The 23,973-nt window shown below is 37.9% G+C and overlaps 1 protein-coding gene across 1 annotated transcript in view; it reads left to right on the top strand.

The window, feature by feature from the left end:
• Nucleotides 1-21,915, top strand: part of LOC131318180 (protein ANTI-SILENCING 1) — a 72,134-nt gene extending 50,219 nt beyond the window's left edge. The window contains exon 12 of the mRNA XM_058348009.1: nt 21,616-21,915. The gene's annotated coding sequence lies outside the window, so the exon portion shown is untranslated. The remainder of the gene's footprint in view (nt 1-21,615) is intronic.
• The last annotated feature ends 2,058 nt before the right edge of the window (nt 21,916-23,973 follow it).

Here is a 23,973-nt window from a genome sequence, read left to right as displayed (position 1 = left end):
TTACTTATAGGACCAATCATTCATAACATTTTATTTCGTATCGTAAGTTTTATACTAAAAATTCATAACTTTTTATCAATATGATTCGTAACTTTTTAGCAATAGTTTCATAACATTTTAGGAATCATAACATTTTGGTGTGTTTCAATGAGGGTGCATATCATACGCACCCAAATAAAGGGGTGTATATTGTAGCACTTCCCATAATGAAAAGGAGATGTGATATTTTCGTAATTAATTAAGAGGCCGAATATAAATGCAGAGAAAAGTCTTCAATACACACCCCTTTAAGGTGTGTACCATATGCACCTATTGTATAGTTCATACTGTGCCACTTCATAAAAAATTACTTGTAGAATCGGTCATTTATAACATTTTATTTCGTATCGTAACTTTTATACTAAAAATTCATAACTTTTCATCAATATGATTCGTATTTTTTTAGTAATAGATTCATAACATTTTGATATGTTTCAATCAGAATGCATATGATACACATCCAAATAAGAGGTATGTATTATAACACTTCCCATATGATAATGATAGAGACAAGGGGGTGTTGCTATAATGAAGAAGATATATACAATATGGGGAAACACCGAAAATAAATAGTTCAGATATACTATCTACATCCACTCACTATATCCCAGGCAAATGGTAAGTCCTAGGGGAGTGCAATTTTGTTCACCCTCTTCTTTATTATTGGTTGAAATGGTATAGGTCTCACCCGTATAATACATTTTTTGATAAGCATGACATCACTCTGTAGTGGGATCCACACCATTTCAATCAATAAGATGGAGGGTAATGTTCAAAACTCAACTCGGCCCAGGGCAAGAACAAGGCCAATTTTTTGGGATTAAAAAGAATATTTATACTTCTACAGAGTGGAATCCATGACCTCTTATTTTTTAACCTTTTTTTTGTTACCTTGTTAGGAATGATTTCGGTGTCCCCGATCATTTTGGAGACACGGTAATTTTTTTCATAACCTTAACATTACAAGCATAACAAAGACCAATGACGTGTATAACCAAGGCCTTAACAAGGCATAACCAAAAAGTGTTATGCCTTAAAAAGTGTTTTGGCATAACACTTTTTGGTTATGCCTTGTTAAGGCCTTGGTTATACATGTTATTGGTCTTTGTTATGCTTGTAATGGTGAGATTATGCCAAAAATTACGGTAGCCCCAAAATGACCGGGGACACCTAGCATCATCATACATTGTTTCTTAACTTTTATTCGTGTGACACCATTAAACTCACTAGTTTTCTTACAAGGGAAAAACTACGGTGTCTACCCTCACACCATAACTTTCATCCAACAGTCAAAAATGAGGCCACCAATGCAATTTTAACCAAAGGGTCGATCAAACCAGTCATCCCAACAAGTAACAAAATTTGGTATAACAAAACTACTAATGGCATAACAAGTTATACGAAAAAGGCATAGCACTTTAATTTAATGGCATAATATAAGTATAACATATCCTAAACAAGTATAATAGTCATCCAAAATAGGCATAACAAGACTATTAAATGGCATAACAGTTGAAATATTACAGAATAGGCATAATGGAAACCATTCAGAAGCATAACGAAAACCAATTTAGGCATAACAAAAAGATTAAAGAAGCATAACAAAAAGCAAAAAGTAAAAAAAGTATAATATGACCACATATAAGCATAATAATAACTTGTATAAGGCATAACAATAACCTCTAAAAGAATAACGATACCTAACATGTCTGTAGACACCCCAATTTGGACCTATTAAATATCCTTAATTTGTGCCCTCGAGACTCCCAATGATGAAACGGAATCAAAATAGCACTCGGCTAAAGCTTGAACGATACTTCTTAGTCTTTTTCAAAACTAAAACACATTTTTTTCTCGACACCATGAGGGTAAAATGGTCATACATTTCAGTATATAAATTATCTTTGAATGAAACCAATTGGATTAGAAAGAAGACTCAACCAGCTTTTTAACACTTTGAAAAACACCCAAAATCGAGTTTGGGAGTGTCCGTGGCGCCTTTTTGAAGTTGGGCAGACACTTCTGAGCGCTCGGGATCACTCCTGAGCGCTTGGGAGCTCTGTCACAGCCTATGATGAGCTTGGCCATTGACCATGGCTTTTTCAGACTTTTTCAGTCCATTCAACGATCAAACCTGGTCCTGCCTGAGTATTCAGATGGGGCAAAAGACCAATGATGCCACATGTCCCCCCAAAAATATATTTCACCTTATCTTTGATTTATTTTTAAAAATTCAAAACTATTTTCTCCTCCCCTATAAATACCCCTCATGTTCTACCTTGCAAAAGACACGAAAAATTAGTCTCTCCCTCCCCCTTTTGCTGCCAAAACTCAGCCTCCAAAACTCTCTCTTAAACTCTTTCAAAACAACCTCCATTTTCTAAGAAAAATCACTAATTCTCAAAGAAAATCTCTAAGAGAAATGGAGGCCTAAATTCCCTCTTCTCAAACTGTTTTCTAACCATTCTCAAGCACCAAAGTCAGTCCAAGAAGCCAAGTTCAAGTCAAGCAAAGATATAAAGACTCACTTTATACTTCAAAATCTACTATTTTCAAACTTCTGAAGGGGATCGAAGGCCGATACCAGTTCCTCATACTGGCTGTGAGCTCATTTGATCTTAATTTGGTAATAAGAGCAAGAGGAACACGAAGAAACAAAATCTTTTCTGGGCACTGTGTTCACTCCCGAGCGCTCGGGAGTGCTGTTATCACCAAAATCCTGTTTTATCACCAAATATTGCAGTTCCTGTATTTCAGTAGATACTGGGTGTGCACTGGTCCATCCAAAGCCCAGTTAGCTTTAATTTCTGTTTGCAAGAAAGCAATACTTGGATATACAAGACCTGTTCTTGTTTGTTTGAGTTTGATGCTGAGCAAACCTACCTGAATGTTATTTTAATCCATCTCACATGTGTTTGTATATTCTGCCTACTACTAAAAAGTGCTAAGTTCTGTTTTGCAGGGGAAAGAGGTCCTGTGCGCTTAGGACCACTCCTAAGCGCTCGAGAGTGTTTCCAGTAGCATTGTCTTAATTTTTGTATTCATTCATTTCGTATCATGACATCTCTATATCCCGTACATATGCACATGTATTCACTTTTACTTGTTGTGCCTGTAAATATGTGCTAACTGTTTTCATGAAATAAAATATTTTCGATAAATCCCACAAATATTAAGTAGAGACCAACCCCGTGTTGGGCGACCCCGTGTTGGGCGAGAGGGGTGCCGTAAAACTATTCTCCTCTCGTAACATAACTTTCGAACCTAAAACAATCTCTGGTTTTCAATTTCAAACAATCATTTTTCAAATCAAACGGTTTCTCGGGTGACAAACCTTAAATCTGAATGGCCACTCCTCAATTTTTCAAAAACACCATTTATTTTTCCTGGCCATTTGAAAAGCCTTCTGGGCGGGTAGCCCACACTGTCTTATTTTGTTTTCTTTATTTATTTTAAAATGTTTAACCGTGTTTAACTAGCGAAAATATTATAATGTATATGTGTTATTTAATTATGTTCAAGAGTAAAATGTAACGGATCACAGTAAAAATTTTATTTTAATAATCGAGGACGTTGATTCGGTTGTTATTGTTGATTTAGTTAAATTTGAAAAATTTGAGCTCCATACGGTAAAATTTGGTCTCCATCCGATTTATAAAGCTTTTTGATCGGTGCCATAATTCATAATAGGAATGATAACTAATTTCCGATAAAGTTTGTAACGATAACCAATTTACTTCATTCTTGACAAGAATGATCTAATCTCTCTTACGCAAAAGATAGACGGTTCGGATTTTGAAAAAATTGCTAAAACGGCCATCTAGTGGTGAACTATAGGCCTTTAATAGCTCCATAAGCATAGAATGTGTTCCGATCATGATGTTGCCAACATCCGATTATCACTAAAGTTGGTGACAAATATAGAATCGATAAGATGTGCAATCTTAATGGTTTAGATCGAGTATCTGAAAAAATTAGTTGGTAACTATCGTTAAAATCTATACATTGAACTTCGTTGATCATGAACCAAGGTCTTGTGCTATAATCTAATGTATAGGAGCCACAAGACCGCATCACTATTATGACAATCGATACCGTTTATTCTATTGTGCTCGGTTATTTAATCATTCCACAAAAATTTAGGGTCCATCGGATTTTGAAAGCCTCTTCATCAGAACGCAGATTCATTATTAGAATGATATTATTCATCCGATCAAGTATGTAACGATAACAAATCTTCATTTTTCATATAAATAATCTAATCCCTGTTATGTAAAAGATAGAAGGTTCCGATTGCAATAAAAAATCTCACGTGGAGATTGGGTGGTACAGTATAACACTTTAATTTGTTCAGACACATTTAATGTGATCCATACAATATTTTTCCCATATTTTTTATGAAGAACACCCATAATATTGCAACTGGGCCCAAAGAAAATCGCCGTAGGAAAAAAAATCCCCAAAATTTTGAAATTAATGTGGATGCGGAGCAACGACCACCAAGTGAAGGGAAAGAGTTTTACCCCAAAAGTACATCTATTCCTCGTCACCACACCACACCACCGACTGTGTGCTAGGTCTCTCCTCCACAACGGCCCATCTGCCACCACCATCCACGAGTACACGATGCCGCCTCCATCTGCCATCACCATCAACACAACACCTCCACCATCTGCCATCACCATCACCATTCACACGAGTGATTTTGCCCAAGTTCGTTTGACCTAACTCTATCTCCATCCTCTCACCTTCCTCTCATTTGTCATCCCATTCAGAAACTGTCTGTATCCCCCAAAACTAAAGGACGTGGAGGATCGACAACCCAAAAGATCAAGCAAGAAATTCTCCAAAACTATCTCCCTCAGTCTGAACTCTCCACACCATCGACGGCTTTGAAGTCTCCACATCCCCATTGCCATCACCATCCATACGAGCCACGCGGTGCCATATCTGTCATCACCATCTGCAAGGTAAGTCGGTTTTGTTTTTTTAGAACCATGCATCATCCAATTTTGTCCCCCAATGTTGTTCATTCTATAATGATAAAACTCGGTTTTATGTTCATAGAAGTCATCTGAGTGTTAGTTGTGATTTGTTTAAATAGTATTGTTTTATTTGTTAATTGGTGACCCATAGGGCAAAACAATATGCATCTGAAAAATATTTGAGTAATTATTTTTAATTTTATCTTTGGAAAGAGAGGTCTGGTGAGTTGGTTGGTTGGAGTCAATTTTAACAATTAGATGGAGACAAGTGAGAACACAGAGGATATAAGGGGAAGGGGGGAACTGTACATGTGAATAAAGTAAAAGTATGTTACAATGGGAACTGGCAAGTGAGATTTGATAACGCGAGTGTAAATATAGGGTTGTGACAATAACTACTTATCACCTTTAATTTTTTCATGGCTTGATTGCATGATCATATATATGATCTGATGGATGAAATCGGATTCTATCTTCTCCCTCCTTTATTTTACCCCCATTTGCTGATATGATTGAACATTTTAAGCTAATTATTACTTTTTCATCTCGATATTATAATTGATTATAACACTCTCATGATGAATTATGTATTTTCAGCATGACAGACTAGATTATTGAGGAGAAAACTTTGAAAGGAAGAAGGGCACCATCGGCCTTCATTCTATATAAGTATTCGTTGTTAATGAAAATTTAATTATTGTAATTGTGATTTAAGGCTTACTTAGTCATTTTTCTTTGTAGCACAATGTTAGGCTACTGCTTTATATATGTTTGTGCAAGTAGCAATGAAGTGATAGCCAATCTAAAAGACGGTGGTACGAAAATAACAGATGAGGTAAAATTATAATTTTCACATGTTGGGTTTTCTTTGATTTGTTTGAACTTATATTTCATCTAATATTGTTGATAAATTTTTATGATCATAGTTGCATGATTTGGTAAATATTGTAGATGAAGAAGGACATTGGTCGACAATGGAAAAACCTGTCAAACAAAGACATGCGAAAGTACAAACATTTGGCTAAGTTGGCCAAAGAGGACCTTGCTAAGCATAAAGTTTTACTTCCGCCAAAACCCAAAAAAGTTGATAAAAATTGTAGGGACCTGTATTAGTAGGTAAACATGGTTTGACCTGATTTTGGAATGCCAACTTATTTGGTGACGTTCGTTGATTTTTGCAAAGAAAGTTACAGAACCGTATTTCCTTAACGTCCATTGTTGGAATAGTACAAAAGTTAAGCACAGATCAACGCCTTGTTATTGAGCTTATTGGGTTGGGTGGAATATTAGAATTGAGGTGTACGGTTCTTAACCATCTGTCATGTAACTGGTTGGTTAAAAATTTTGATCTTAAAACTTTTTCACTTAATGTTCATGGCCGGACATTCCTTCTCACTGTTGCCCACGTTCATGAGTGTTTGGGAATTAATGCACAAGGCAACCTTATTGAGTTGGAGGTGAATATGTCAGAAGAATTTTCACAACTTTGTCAAAACATAGGAATGACGAAAGGGGTAGTCCAACTGAAAGAGCTGAGAGAGTACTTGGAGGAAACAGAAGAAGTAGATGATGTTTTCAAGAGGAAATTTGCCTTGTACATCTTGGGATGTTTTTTATGCCCAACCACAAAGTAGAGTGTTACTCAATCCCTTGTTAATGTTGTTAGTGATGTTGTGGCAATGGGCAATAAGAATTGGGCGAACCTGACCCTAGACTTTTTGTGTAAGGGTATACAGGAGCAATGCGATAAAGATCTTGAACAACCAAATGGGTGCCTATTCCTCTTGGTGGTATGTTCTTATCGAATCTGCATGAACACATTTCTTATTCCTTAGTTGACTTTGGTTATTTATTTGTTATGCATTATAAATGGTTATGCATTATAAATGATAACTTTATTTTCTTATAATGTAGGTTTTCTACTTCGACCGTGTCTCTCCAAGGCCTACGGTTATACCTTAGGTTGGAAAATTTATGTCTTTGCTTGATTAGGGTGATTCTAAAATTAAGAGCATCTTACACCAGTTTGACAAAATTGGAGATTATGACAATGAGGGGGTGGTGGTTCATTTTACACTGGACAAAGGAAGGAAGTTGGACGAAAAAACTAGTGGCAATGAAGGCGGTGTGTCCCAAATTTCATCTAGAGATGTAGGTGTGATGACAAGTACTTTGATAACAGTAGCAAGTTTCTTGCTTCGTCAAAATATGATACTGGCGAAGCATTTTAGGTTTGAAATGTTGTCTGATTTGCAAGCACAAATTGCTCAAGAAATGGACCTCAACCATGGCCTTGAAGGACAATCCTCTCACCTCCTTACGGGCCTCATGGGATTACATACATGTCAAACTTCAACATTGAACTAGTTTGAAACCCACGATCTTGTGCTGAACCAATCCAAGGCTGTCTCAACAAATCTAACGCAAGCGAGCCACCTTAGCTTTGAATGTTGTCTAAGCCGCAACAATAACAACAACAACCACCACAAATGGCTCAAGAAATGGACCTGAACCATGTCCATCTTGAACAAGAAACCTCTCTCCTCTTCACGGGAGTACATACATGTGAAACTTCAACCCCCAACCAATTTAAAACCCCCGATTCTGCACTCAACAAATCCAAGGTTGTCCACGACATGCTGACCTCTTATTTTGATCATTATAACATGGGGATTGACACTCGAAATGAAAGGATAGAACGGGACATGGATGAGGATGTAGTTTCACCTTCACCGGTATCAGGCTTTAAGTCATGCGGTGGTTTGAGTAGAGGTACTGACACTCGAAAGAGGAAGATATAGCAGGACATGGATGAGGTTGTAGATTCACCTTCACCGGTATCGGCCTTTAAGTCGCGTGCTGGTTTGAGTGGAGGTAGAAAAAAAAGGTTGGCCTTTGCCAAACCTGTCCTGTCGTTCCATGTTAATGATAATGTGGAAGTCAATGATGAACCACGGCTGTTGCGACAGCCTAATGAGCTGGAAAAAAAAGCCACTTCCAGCGTTCCCCCTTTATGAAGGACGGTCTTAAGAAGAGGAACCTTCCGGAAAAAAAAAATCAAGCAAAAACTCAGTCAATGATTATTACAGACCAACATGAAATTGTGGACAACCTTGATGTCAATGTTCCCACTGTGTGTATCTTAATATCATTTATATTTATTGTCCCTTATGTACGATGTATTTCCAATCCATAGTTGTTATATTTAATTTCTTGTCCAATTCAACAATTTCGTGGACTCTATAGAAAATTCAAGTCTTTGAGGTTTGTTGGTGGTATGCAGGAGTTGAATCCACAAACCAAGGTTATTACTCATTCCCAAGTCCCCTTGTACAATGTAGTATGAAGGCTAACCCATTCTTGTTTTGTATTTGTTTATTGTATTGTCTAGCCATATATTTGATAAACGTCGGATTCTGCAAGAAACCCAACCCCAGAACTCTTAAATGACCATGAAAAGTTGTTTACGGTGTTCATTGTTTATCCTTCCAATCCATTTACTGGGTACATTTTTTTTACTATGCCTTTTCCTTTGTTTTCCCTTGTCAACTATGACATTTGTTTTTCATGACCACAATCATACTTGTAGAGATGCTTACATGCACTTGAAAATGTTTGGAATTGAAAGATTCTTTGCAGCTTGGTATGATTTGTGCAACTTGAAACCCAAAGCATGGATATTGGACACAGTTTGTGTGATATGATTTTACCACCTGATTGAAATATTTAATTTATTATGATTTATTTGCATTTTAGTCCATTGTGGTTACCTATCTATGCCTGTAGATTATAAATTTGGTAGCCGTGCAAATGTCAAATGAGGAAGGTCCAACCATCCAGACAAGTGCCACCTTATGTGGTATTTGTCGGTTATTATATCGGTTAGTATAATTACTTTTCCATAATTAATTTTCCCTTTTCCCCTTTCTATCCTCTAGTACTGGCATTGTTTTTATTTCCCATAATTTTGCAGAGGCAAATATTAGACAATCCTAACCTCAATGGTTGTGATTTGAAGAAGTTATGTGATAGCTACTTTGAAGATGCAAATTTTACTGCTGACCTTAGCTCATGCTCCATGGTAAAGTTATAAATGTTGAACTCAGTTAGTACTCTTGCAAATCGATTATAAAGTAAGATTTCAATTGGTCTTCAATCATGATTGGCTTACCTTTGGTCGTAGATATACATACCAACAAATGATCATGGGAACCACTAGTTTTGCATCAAGGTAGACCTAGACATCCAGATGGCTTATATTTTTTATTCGAAGTCGGCCACTCAATCCAATTTGTTCCATAAGCGAATGACAAAAAAAGTGGTATGGCACACTTCGCATAGACCATGTTTTACGATTTTGTCGATTCGTATTCTATCTAACTACTTGTATTTACGATTAGATGGAGGTATTACATCGCGACTTGCGGTTGCAATAGTTTAAGATTGCTAATGTTGAAAGGCAACCCCTACAGCATGAGGGCGACGGGTAATTTATTAAACACTTTGTTGTGTTACTTGTGCTAATTGTGTTACTTGTGTTTAAAGTGGTTTACTGACAGACATAATCCTTTGCGCGCAATTTTAGGTATGATTGAGGGTTGTTCGTTATAAAATTCATGCAATGGTGCAATTACCCATCTAGTCTACATAGGGTTAGTGATTGTAAAGAAAAAGTAACTTCGTTATTGCGTAATGAACCGGTTGCTATAGTGTTGGTTTCTAAGATATCTTTCGGTTTTGTAGATGGACGATACCGAGAGGCCAATGTTAATGGATTTGATTGTTGACCCGAATAATCGGGAAGCCGATACGGTTGTCAAAAAATTTGATAAATGGAAGGCAGTAAAATGTAAAACAGGCTTTCTGTAAACAGGTGGTCACTTGGTTCGTTTATACACTAACAATCTGTAGGCATATATTTGAGTTTTGATCACTTCTTGCGCCAAAAGGGCTTGCAAGTAGTTTAATACGAGATGGTGAATTTTTTATCTCCGGAGGGAACTATCATAGTTGGGGTATCCGGGAACCCGCATACTCCTACTCCTTGGAAGGGTACTAAGTGTAGATATTTAATTGTATCTGTGACTTTTGCTTGTATATTGAACTGGACCTGTTATTATTGAAACTAGGTTTGAGTGAAACTACTTGGGCTAAATTTGGGCTGCTTGTACAACAATGGGGTTGTTATTGTTGGGACTTGGTTTGACATACAATTGATTGACCTTCCAATTGTCAGGTTGTAGTATCATCCACGTTTCTGTTGTAGGTCGATGGCTTTGGTTGTTGTTAACATTGTACACCTCCTACTATAAAAACCATGTCTTCAATTTTTTCGAAATGCTTTACAATGGCATTGACGGACACCAATGAAGACAAACATTTACAGACTATTTATAAAGAACAAAACTAACTAGTAATGTAAAACGTTTATGATTTGTGGTTTTCACGTAGCTGGGTTGAAAAATGCACTACGAAAACAAACAAATATTCAAGTTAAGTTAAATTTTGTCCATCCATTGATTGAAAAATGTTAAGTTATTATTTTGTACATCTCACATGTTTGTATTGAACCAATTGGAACTTTTTAAAACCTAATAGAATGCCAACACTCCCTTCCGGCCATGGTCAACTATTAAATTTCATATTTAACCCACGAAATTGTACTCCTCAAAAAATGTAATTGAAAGTAAAAAATCCAAAATCTATTTATAATTTTTTCTCCCACCAATTTTCTGACGAAACAAAACATTTCATTCAAGTTAGTTCGTTAATTTTTTAAATTTTCCCACTACCCACTAGTCCCACCTAAAGGTCCAGTTGAAACTTTATATTAGTCCCACCAAAAACTCCCTCCATAAATCAAACACTTGAATTTTTTGTGTGAAAACATTTCTCGTCCATGTCAAAAATTTCAAACCATTTCCCCACTTAAAAATATTTTTCCCTCCTATCACCTACCCTATATAATAATGACCATCTCAGACGTAAACACACACCCTCTCTCTCTCTCTCTCTCTCTCTCTCTCTCTTAAGCACTTAGTTTAAGTTCCACCCTCCCTCTGTTTAAGTTGGATTAAGCAAGTAAGGCTGCCTTTCACCGCCATCCACCACCGCATATACGTGATTACCAAGTATGAAACCCGAACGTATTGATATGTATTGGATATTCTGCGGCCAAAACAGCCTCTGTTTAACTATCTCTATTATGGCTATTTTAATGTAATATTGTATGATCGATTTAGCTTTCGATCGTGGCTAATTTGATTAAAATTTGGTACGTGTTTCTTAGAATTGTAAAGGGCAAATGTCTTCTTTCAGCACTAATGATAGAGGTGATGATGCGAACAAGCCTCAGGCTCCTCTTTATGACCCAACAACACTAAACTGTCATTGTGGGACGTGGGCAAACTTGAGGATTGCAGGGCCCAAGTCCAAATTCAAGGGGAGCTTGAACTTTTCCTATTCAAAAAAAAATCGGAAGGTGTGAGTACTTTAGGTGGTGTTTGCCCATATCCAGGCAAAGTCATGCTCTGGGATTTGTTAATGGATGTGATGATGGATTTCATGATGGATTTGCTGGATACCCGAAAGTTAGGACAAACAACAAAGCCCATGTTGCTGTCCTTCAAACAAAGGTTGACCTGCTCAAACAGTTCGGTTCATGAAAAATATAATCAACGGATTGCTTTGGTGTTTATTTGGTGCAATAGTCATCATATTTTTTAAAGGTTAAGTTTTTTGGGGCCCTGATTTTAGTTAACAGTTTATGGATGTTATGGGTTATCAAGTAACATTGTTCCATATGGTAGTTCTAATTTTGAGGGTATTCCACTTTGTATTACATAGCGCATGATTGGAACGAAATGCTATGTTGTTCGTATTTATCGTATTTATTTAGGTGCAGTATGAGCCGGTTATGTTATTTCCTTGTTCCATATGGGAAAGAGTTACTTCACTACTTTCAAATACTTGTCAGGGATTGGAGCACATAATTATCCAAATTCCAGATTATACTGTCATTACCCGTTGTTTCTATGTGAATCAACTGGCAAAGATAGTGTAAGAGGAATTTGGACTACTTGGGCAGATTTTTCGAGGAGTTTGAAGATTTTACGAATACAAAATAATAGGATCTGTAGGGTACTAGTTACTTATCCAATTTAATATGTGTTGCCTTCGTGTATCATTCATTTAACATTCCTCTGTGAATGCAAGTTTTATGCCCATGCATGCAAGTTTTGCAAGGCATTCAATCCAATGGACCTACAGAAGCTGGCATTGTTGGGCTAAGAAGAGGAGTGCTCCAGTTCTAGAGCTGAGCTGAAACTGGATTATTTAATTTAATTTGATTTGATTAGTTAGTTATCGTTAATTAATTAGTTGGATTTGTTAAGTAGGTGACAATTACTGGTAGCTGGCAAGGAGTAGAAAAGGAGAGGATAGAATTACAATTGTAATCAAACATGTTTGGTAGGAAAGGTTCCCTCAATTGTAACCATTCTATGATCGAATACAATGGATCTCCATTTTTCCTTGTTTTAATTTTTCTTTCCAGACATGAGTACCACAATTTGCAGAAAAGACAAATAAGACTACATTTAAGGAAAACCAGGTTGAGGTACCTCCGAACCCTTCGAGAAGGCCAGGTCACAACGTGACTATAACTCCAGGACCCGTAGAAGGTTTGTGAGCTTCCTTCCCACGCAACGAGGAAAGTAAATAGATGGCTTCCCACCATCTACCTTGACTAGCTAACAGAATGTACATGATTGCACTGCTGACAAGCCCACTACATAAGCCTACTAATTCGATTGTTGTAGTGCATAAGCCCACTAATTCGATTGGTGTATTTCCCAATACCTCCCATTCCAATTATAACAATCACACATAAATAGATGAATATTGTGACAACTCACACAAGCCAACAAAAGAACTTCTCGAAGGGGATTTCAAAAGAAGAAGAAGAGGCCATGGTTGTATGGGTTGCTTCATCACAAACAACCTTGACCCCTACTTATACTACTTTCGTATTTGAGAAGCCGTGGAGTAGATTATGGAGAGTAGATGAGATATGAAAGGACAGGACTACACTAGCTTGCAAAGTAAAGGTGGCATTATTGGCAACTTGGCCAAAAAAAAAATTAAAGCTATAAAAGGTCTAGACTATCTTCCAAAGTGAAAGAGGCATTGGCACTAGAAAAAAATTAAAGCTATGAAAGGACTACACTATCTTCCAAAGTGAAAGAGGCATTATTGGCGCTGAAAAAAATTAATGCTATGAAAGGACTACGCAATCTTCCAAAGTGACAGAGGCATTATTGGCCTTGCAAAAAAATTAAAGCTATGTCAGGTGCAACACTATCTTCCAAATTGAAAGAGGCATTATTGGCCCTACAAAAAAATTATAGGTAAGAGGACTACACTATGTTCGAAAGTATACGAGGCATTATTGCCAAGTTGGCCTGTAAATAAATCTTTGGGATTTTTGGCAATGTGGGGCCAAGAAATTTGTCTATATCTGTCTTTTTTCTAATCTCTACAATTGGAACACAATCGATCTATCAATCGGTCATAAATGACAAGAGTACACTATCTTCCAAAGTAAAGAAGGCATTATTGGCAACTTGGGCTAAAATAGTATGAGATATGAAAGGACTACATATCTTTCAAAGTAAAGGAGGAATTATTGGGAACTTGGCCAACAGTTTGGGGCCAACAATTTCGGAATTCAATCGATTGGGAAATCAATCACAGTGGAGATACTGGATGCCTTTCCCTTAATTTTCAAGTTGCCCTGCAAGAAGCTAAGATATGAAATATGAAAGGATTGAAATATGAGAGGACTGGAATATACTAACTTCCAAAGTGAGCTTGTTGAATTATTGCCAACTTGATAGATAATATTTTTGGACAGGAGTTTTGGACAAGAGTACTCTTTCCAAGTAAAGGAAAGGAGGAATTATTGTCTTTCATGTGGGGTGGATCCCATTGCCTATGTGAATTTAAGGATGCGTTTTGTTGTGCTTAAACTTAACATTGCTATTTTTTTTTCCCTTTTGGAACTTAAATGGAAATAAGTTAAGTTCATCAATTCTTCTAAACATAAAGTTAATTTTCTAACACACATACAATTACAATATTGCCCTAAGGGGAGCGGGATTGGAAAGGATGAGAGGTGGAGTCTTTAGGGTTTATAACAAGGGGTATTTTTGACATTTCACCTATACCTTGAGGCTTGTTTGGGAAGATTGGGAATTAAGTTAAGTTTCAGAGAATAAACTGAATTAAAATTTTAATTTAAGTTTAAGCACAGAAGAACGTAGCCTAAATACTGTGGTATAAATGAATGGAGTCACGTGGTACATAAAATTATAGTTTATCAAATCCCCGCACAGCTATTAATACCACACCTCTTTAGCACATTTGTACACATTACAACGTGCTCTCTCCCTCCCTCTATCTCTCTCAAGGCCCATACTAGGTGTAAGGAGGACCAAATTAATGAAAACCCACAGAAAGACCATAGTATTAGTACACCACAGCCTTTACCTTTTTCTCCCAAAAAAAAAAATCAAACCCCATACTATTCCGTTCATTGAAGAGCATTATAGTTTAATCAGTAACTTGGATATGGTTCGGTGGGTGGTGATCTACAATTGGACCATCGTAGTTCTCATGTCAGGTCCTTCGTTTTGGGCTTTTGAGAAACCGTTCAATCTGAAGCATGAAGGTGAGCTGAACTCTCCACTCCAAGGAAATTATATGTTGCAATTATGAAAACTAGTAAATCAGTAAATCAATATTTTAGAACCACAAATTTGATAGTATATTTTATTTATTCATGTCCAATTTTATTTGCTATATACATTAGTTTGAGTAGTGAAGATACTCTCCCTCTCATTAATGTCACTATATTGTAGCCTTCGGAGGTGACATGTGGCCTATTGGGCAGCACCATGGACATGCCAAATGATCTAGTTTCTTTTGGTCAAAAGCAACTGAGAGCATCCACATGCTACGGAGCGAGATTTTTTCAACGTGTTATTTATCCCTCCTTTTGATGAGCTTGTTGATCCTATAGGAGAGAACACGCAAACGTAGGTTGAGTATGGCTGTTAGTCAAGGGTGAAGTGCAACAACACGGGACGAAAATCCTTATGTAATTCATTATTCCTTTTGGAAAATAGTTGGCGTTTATTTATTGGTTTTAACCTCATGTTATCACATATCGATTGAACCGCTTAACATGAGTTGCTATAGTGACACGAATGAGTTTGAGAAAAAATTTAAAACAAACAAAATCCATATTGCCTGATTGAAGATGTGCTTTCTACAAAATCATGTTGCCTCTTCAAAGTCAAAGTGCAATAAGTGTGGGGGTTAACCTTAATCACAATCGATCACCCAATCAGTCATCAGGCATATATAAGTTGAAAAAAACTTTGGCTTGGCTAGTAAATAAAACTAAACCACCACACCACAATCGCAGCACCATTAAATGTGCACCATATAAACAAAAGTAAGTCAAAGGTCCTATCAAACCACAAAAACTCGACCACCAAATTCATGAGTTAGTTTCCCATTAGTTTAACATGCCAAAAACCATGACAAAACTTCATAATGGACATTAAGTGCCAAACTACCCTGTTGAATAGTTTACTTACTGCATAATACCAACTTAGTAGCCAACATAGTCCTCCCAACAAACAGCAAAAGTAATAAGTTTGGATTAAGTTTTGTTCAGTCACAAAGTCAAAAGCAATTATCTCAACAAAACCTGTGAAGCCCCTCGCCATCATTCATCATCCAAAGTGTCTTCACTTCATCAGAATGAGAACACATAGCGCGCTCCACCTTTTCCAACTGTTCAAACATGGCTATTTGGTTCTCTTGCACAGTCAGAAGCATGTCATGAAGGCCTTCCATAGAAACAGGGTTGTTAACCACCCGATGCAACTTGCTTTGGCCTTCAGATTTTTCAATTGTAGCATGACCTATAACTATAATATCTTTTCCAAACTTGTCTTGCATTAGGTTAGGTAATTTTCATCGATCATGCACAAAACCGGTGAGCAAGTGGCCAAAAGGGAGAGATGCAATAGGATGGTCATTGGTTCAAGCATCATATATAGTGTCCTACCACATACTCGGAATATCCGGCTTGAACCCATTATATACAGCATGTAGCAACATAGCCTACTTAGAATTTAGCTCATGTCGTTGGGACTTAGGGTGCACATTCCACCAAAAAATATGGTGGAGGGGAACGAAGTCTTTTTTCAAGATATTCAAAAGAATTTGTATGATTAGGATTGTCCTCGGGTGGCCAACGGCCATAGCACAAGGTCATCCAAATGTCATGATAAGTCGGCCCTTCGATGACAGGAAGATAGGGGTATTGTTTTTCTGTCTCAAGAGGTCAAGCTATTTTTTAAAATTCCTCAAGAAGGTCCGGAGTTACTCTAATAGTATGCCCCTGTACTTTAGACACCATTATCCTTTCTGCCTGGTCAACCTTGGACGGATTTATTCCCACAAAGAACTCCCGAACAAAGGTCCAATTTGCCTTCCCCTGGTACTTGCAAATCGGATGTAAGCCCAAATCTTTAAGAAGTTCGGGAACGCACGTAGTTCAATTCAACTTGCCAAGTGCCATAGTCCTCTCCTCAATTACTAACCGTGATGCAAATACAGACAAGTTTGGAAGCTTGATTGGTCCCGAGTCACATTCTCTCACTCTGACCATCAGTCTCAACATCACTCTCACTGTCACCATGCGACAAACTCTTACTCATCTCCTCATCAGAGTCACCACTAGAGCTGACATTCATTTCCTCATTGTTCCCCCCATCGGTGGATTGGTCCACTGATATTGGTGCATCTTTACACTCGACAAGTCGTTTAGATCTATGTAAAAGAGGAAGAGGAGGAGTCGAAGAGGGAATTTTCCTTTTCGCAGCCATCATTAGAAGATGCTGCAAAACAAGCAAATCAAAAATATAATCAGTCCGGGCCATATGTTTAAGCTGTTGAATTTATAAAATTGTAAGCAGACCTAAGGTGGGATAATGTCAAATGATGCCTTAAATTAGTTACAAATGGTTAATGTGGGACAATGTCAAGTAATGAAGACAGGTCAGAGATAGAAATAAACCAATTCAGCAAATTTTAATACACTAACATAGATTAACACACAAATTGAAGATCAAAAAAATCAACTAGGCCAAATAAAATGAGTAATAAAATAGCACCCAACCTATGAAACATGAAATTGCAGATCTAACCACAAAGTATCGTATGTCATGCAACTGATAATTTATAACATTTTAATAACATGACAAAAGGATCCACATCTGCAATACGAATATTCCTCCCAAACTTAGTAATTTAACTTTTACTAATTACATCACCAGAAAGTGTCAGCCAAAAATAAAAATATGACTAAATAGGAATGTCGTCAATTGGAGGCTTTGATGACAACTTTGGACATGTCCGCTTATCATGACCTCAGCACTTGCAATGGCTACATTTCCTAGGATTTCGAGAATGTTGGCTGGGCAGTGGAGTTCTTCCCAGGGTTGCCTTTGGTCTTGATCGCAGGTGGATCGCCCAAACCAAACAAAGTTTCGCCATCACTTGGTTCACCAATCTCCACTCCTTATTCTTTCCCATCTCCCACCGCTTCCTCATCTAGGATGTCATTTCGTGCTCCACTTGCATAGCATCTTCAAATGGGTCCTAGGCATGTGACGCATAGAATGACATCAATTTATAACCCGAACTCAATATCCCATACTTAGCCGTGTGGGATATACTGCAAGAAATTTGGCCAACATTTGGTTGTTGGGCTGGAGGCCGACCAGACCTTGTCCATCTTTGCATGACTAAACTAGGTGAAATGCTCGATAGGTGTTCATTTCATAACCACAATCACGTGGCAACAAGGTAGACCAAATGACTCAAACATCAAGCAACTACAATTGATTCTGCTATCAATTGGATAATACTAGACCAGCCAATTTGATTATGGATATGAGTACATCTCAATGAAGTACAACCGACTCTCCACCTCATCAACGCAACGCGCCACAATCAATGCAGACGTGTGCCGTATTTCATCCAAAAAGAATCTAAATAAGTATTGTGTGTAGACGTCGGTTCCATTCTTCTCTAAGCTTTTCAATTGCTTGATCAAGACAAAGGTACTATGCTCCATTGCCATCTCACCCCCTGCATCGGCAACTCGCATCCTAGCCAGACCACGATGGTACTATTGGACAAATTCAAAAAGCCGTAGCCTTACTGTTAAGAACCGATTTAAATAATAGTTCATACCTTCACAACATTGAGTGCTCCTCATCCTAGCAAAGAAATGGCCAAGAAGATATGCATCGGTCCATCTTTTGCAGTCGCTATACATCTCTACCACCCAAGCGTTTGTCTCTAGGCCGTAGTGTAATACCGTGTCAGCCCAAAGAGTTTCAAATTCTTCAACATCACATTCCATTTGAATCAAAGTGGTAAAGTCATATACGAATTCCGGTATGTGAACATTTTTAGCGGCATTTCGCTCCAAATGCCACGAACATAGGCAATGCCTTGCATCTGGAAAAATGTTTCTAATTGCATTTCGCATTGCCAAATCACCATTTGTGACTTCCGAGATGGGCCGTTTACCATCCATAACCTCAAAAAATGTTGAAAGAACCCAATTGTACGTATCATCCGTCTCCTTCAACAACAACGCACACCCAAATATGGTCGTCATAAAATTATTACTCACACCCGGCAATATGACAAATGGCTTCTTGTAAGCATTGGTTCGATTGGTCGTGTCGAAAACTAACATATCTCCAAATACAGAATAATCCATCTGAGACCTCCCATCTATCCAAAATCGTGTCTCCAACCGGTCATCCTCATCAACAGTGTACTTGAAGAAAAATAACGGATCAGTGCTTACCTGAGCAGACAAGTATCCTAGTGTACCCTCAACGTTCCCGTTTCTTATTTCTTCTTTACAACCGCTATGTAATTTGTTGCCCAAATCTTTTACAGTGAACCCCACATTATAGAAACCCCCAGACTGACATGTCATATAGTCCATAATTTCGGCTGGCTTCATGCCTACATTCTACATGGCCATTACCTAAGCTATGTATGCATCACCCACACGTTTATGCGTTTGCATAAAGGGAACACAATGCAATGTTGCTAAGGGATGGTTGTGGGTACTCACAAACTCTATGACAACGTAATTTTTCATGGTTGGGCTCATACTACAAAGGGGAAATTATAGTTACCCCCCTCGAACTAACCCTCGCATACACTTACCCCCTCTAACTTTTATTTTTGGCACGTAACCCCCTCAAACTAACTGAAATTCAAACGGTCATAACTTCAAACGGTCATAACTTCTTCGTCCAAAATCGAAAATATGCAAATTTTATATCGATTTCGAGGTCTTGAAGTCAGCTTTCTAATGACACTAAAATCACATCACGATTCAAAGCACACAAAAAGTTATGATCAAAAGAGTAAGGGCTGGTAGACAGAAAGACCGTTTTGATCATAACTTTATGTGTGCTTTGAATTGTGATGTGATTTTAGTGTCATTAGAAAGCTGACTTCAAGACCTCGAAATCGATATATAATTTGCATATTTTTGATTTTGGATGAAGAAGTTATGACCGTTTGACGTTATGACCGTTTGAATTTCAGTTAGTTTGAGGGGGTTAAGTGCCAAAAATAAAAGTTAAAGGGGGGTAAGTGTATGCGAGGGTTAGTTCGAGGGGGGTAACTATAATTTCCCCTACTACAAACCCGGAATTTAGCATCACAACCAGTTCTTGTTTCAGCTCTATGACGTTGTTTCCGATCAATGCATTCTAAGTGCTTCTTGTTTCTTTGACCTTCCCTAGAACAAACTCAAGCCCTCCACCTTATGTACATTTCATTGCCTGTTTGTGGTTTACTTTTATATCTACGGACACTAAAACCAATTGCCCTCACATATGCATTGTAGAATTGACCAGCCTCATCTTCATAAACAAATTTCATTTCCACAATCTCCATATCAGTGAGCAAATGAAAACTAGCATCTACAATGGAAACTGACCCTTCCCCTTCCCCTTCCCCTTCCCCTTCCTCATCCACATCATTATCTCTAAATGTATTACTCCTCTGTGAATCTTCCGAATTATTAGGACAAGAGTCGGAATTGGATTCCCAATCGTACGAATCTACCTTCACACCCTTGTTGTTGGTACTACCTTTGGGAGTTTCCGTCATACCTAAATAATAAACCACATTGCCACAACTTTTAATCCACAATACTACTTACATACATGGGTGAAGTAGGTTACATACACATGACCTACAACTAAAGTGCATTACTTAGACAATTGTCGACTTCATAGTGATAAATAGTGATAAACAAAAATAGATCTATTTCGTGACAGCTCATATGCCTTCTAAATGGGTTTCCAACAAACTTATGTCACCAAATCAACACAAACATTAGACTTCAATGACAAACTTTTCCATGAGTACTATTTCTGAAAAAAAGCAATCGGTCAGTTGTTTGATTATTATTTAGACAACAGTAAGACTAAAGTATCAATGAACCGTAAACACCATTCCTATATCTCACAATATATCACACTTACATAAATATTCTGAAGTTTGAATACCTATTAATAATTATTGACCACTACAGAATCAACAATATATTTTGACAATATATGCAAACACCTTAACCAACAACATATATGGGTTTGTATGATCAAATAGTGTAACAAACAAAGAAAAATAATTTGTCAGCACCATAACACATAGACCAACAATAGGAAGACATCTCAAATAGATGACCAAATGTTTTTTCCTCTACATTTCAAGACTGGTGCAATAGTTGGTTTCAAGTTCCAAGGATTAAAAAAGGTATAAACAATTGGTTTTCAAATATTTTCAAACTCAGGAATTGAAACATTTTATGCATTTAACAGTTTCTAAGAGCTAACTCACTAATGATTTTGTTCATTTCAACTTCAACTGTAACCATTTTACACACACAATACCTTCCGTTGGAGCATCTAGCTGTTGGGGAGCAACACTTTATCCATTCATGTAACCATGGTCTGATTTTCTGTTCGAATCACACCATGGCGGACCACTATACCCCGCCCTTGCCCAACCTGATGGAGATTCACTCTCCAATGCTGTTGTGGCTGCTTTGGCTCAGCCACGACAGGACAGCAACAATGATACTACTAAGCTGGAACTGTTGGTGGACTTGGCCACCCCCTATCCGTTCACACCCTTCGATGACTAGTCCATGACAAACGGCCTAGTTTCCTATTTTTAACGGAAACCAAAACTACTGTCACTCAAGCAGATCTTGTTTTACGCGATAAAGGATTCCACCAGTCCACGGGATTTGATTCTGCTGGGCATAGCGGAGGTCTCTGTTTTTGGTTTAACTTCCTATGTATTCACGTACGTGTCTATATATGGTCAATTGTATGCTTTACTATTCTCTACTTTACTATTAAAGCCACTTCTGATCGATCTTATTTTTTGTGTTTCATTCCAGAAGTAGATGAAATGCCCATACAAAAAGTTGTAGGTTCCCGTACGGAGTGAAGAACCAAAGCGAATTGTCGTCGTGCATATTTAGAATGGGATGAGAATCAGTTTTCAGGGTTTTGCTTGAGAAACACATGTATGAATATGGCACAAAGCGTCGTACATCAAGCTGGTTCTTCTGTGGGTTATAGTTTGCACAATGAGATGTTTCTTTTGTAAATTCTGAATCGGCAATGTTAAACCAATGCATATGATGGTTTTGAATGTAGTTAAGTGGGCAGAAGCTCGCCTTCAGTTTGCTTGTTAAGTCCGCCTAATTTTGTGTCTTTGGGTCCACAAAGGCGATCGGAATCCTTTGTGACTTTGTCCGGGACCTTCTGAGAAAATCTTCCATGCAAACAACCGGTTTGATCAGACAATAATAGCAGTGTCATGTGGCTGTTCAATTTTTCTCACAAAATGTGATTTGTTTGCGCAGCTGTTGATGTTTGTATTTGTTGCATACATGAGCTACTTTGTAAGAGCATCTCCAACAGCCACTGCAATTTGTCTCTCTCGTCAAATTTTTCAGGTATACCGAGCCAAAGCATGAAAAAACCTTACCCAGCAGCCTAGCTCCACCCTCGGCGATTTGCTCAACTGCTACAGTACCACGCTACCTCTGCCGTGGTACTGTAGCACTCGCTCCTCTCTCTTTGTCTCTCTCAACAATCAGATCTGTGCAAAGTGACCCATCAAGTCTACATCGCCGTCGCTGTCGACTCCAGCCAAGACAAGAACAGCCAGTGTGTGGTCGCCGTCACCGGGCAAGTTCCAAAATCGAAGGTGTGTTCCTATTCTTGTAGACTCGAAATCGAAATTGAAATCAAAGTCGACTGATTTTGGTGTGGGTTTTGATGCTGGGTATTGTTCTTGCAGCCTCGAAATCGAAGTCAAAATCAAAATCGATTATTTTTTGGTGGGTGTTGATGTTGTGATGTGCGATCTGTATGGGTTGAGGGTTGTAGTCTCAAGTTGAGGCGGTGGGTGTTGATGCTGGTAGGGACCTCACAGAAGTTTCGCAGTGGAAGAACATGAACGGGGGACTCACGAGTCAAGAATTTATGAATAAAAAATTGTTATTGGTATTTGAATAGGAAACTTGCCTAGGTTGTTGGAAAACTCATACATTTGCTAGCTAGCTAAACTAGTTTTTGACATAATTCCTAAGCATTTTGCCTAAAAAGTGATTGAGTCTGTTGGAGCCTAAAAAGTGATTGAGTCTGTTGGAGCCCTTAGGCAAAATGCTTAGGAATTATGTCAAAAACTAGTTTAGCTAGCTAGCAAATGTATGAGTTTTCCAACAACCTAGGCAAGTTCCCTATTCAAATACCAATAACAATTTTTTATTCATAAATTCTTGACTCGTGAGTCCCCTGTTCATGTTCTTCCACTGCGAAACTTCTATGAGGACCCTACCAGCATCAACACCCACCGCCTCAACTTGAGACTACAGCCCTCAACCCATACAGATCGCACATCACAACATCAACACCCACCAAAAAATAATCGATTTTGATTTTGACTTCGATTTCGAGGCTGCAAGAACAATACCCAGCATCAAAACCCACACCAAAATCAGTCGACTTTGATTTCAATTTCGATTTCGAGTCTACAAGAATAGGAACACACCTTCGATTTTGGAACTTGCCTGGCGACGGCGACCACACACCTGCTGTTCTTGTCTTGGCTGGAGTCGACAGCGACGGCGATGTAGACTTGATGGGTCACTGTGCACAGATCTGATTGTTGAGAGAGACAAAGAGAGAGGAGCGAGTGCTACAGTACCACGGCAGAGGTAGCGTGGTACTGTAGCAGTCGAGCAAATCGCCGAGGGTGGAGCTAGGCTGCTGGGTAAGGTTTTTTCATGCTTTGGCTCGGTATACCTGAAAAATTTGACGAGAGAGACAAATTGCAGTGGCTGTTGGAGATGCTCTAAGGTCAGGTTACGATAACTTTTGCGGGCTGGGGTCTAAATAATTCATTGTACCTTTTGCGATAACATTGTAACAACCTTCACCAAAAAAAAATGATATATTGGAAAAATTCAACTTTTTCCTTCAAATTGAGGAATTGTTCGGAAAATTTTGAATCTTTTTAATAAAAATACACTTTAATTTCTAGGGAGGCAAATTGATTCGAAAATCTGATCATTCAAGTCCGGAATTCCGGTCATTCAAATGTGGTTCTAGAGAGAATTCTGGTCATTCAAATGTAGTTTTGGAGCAAAGAAACATTCATACAAACTTTCTAATTTTTGTTATTTACTTTTTTGTCTTGTTAATGTATTTTCGTAGTTACAAATAGGTGTGTCCATAAGTAGTCA

The sequence above is a fragment of the Rhododendron vialii genome, chromosome 2a, assembly GCF_030253575.1.
Source record: "Rhododendron vialii isolate Sample 1 chromosome 2a, ASM3025357v1".
Classification (NCBI taxonomy): Eukaryota; Viridiplantae; Streptophyta; class Magnoliopsida; order Ericales; family Ericaceae; genus Rhododendron; species Rhododendron vialii.
The sequence above is the reverse complement of the archived record's forward strand: the minus strand, read 5'-3'. Positions and strand labels throughout refer to the sequence as shown.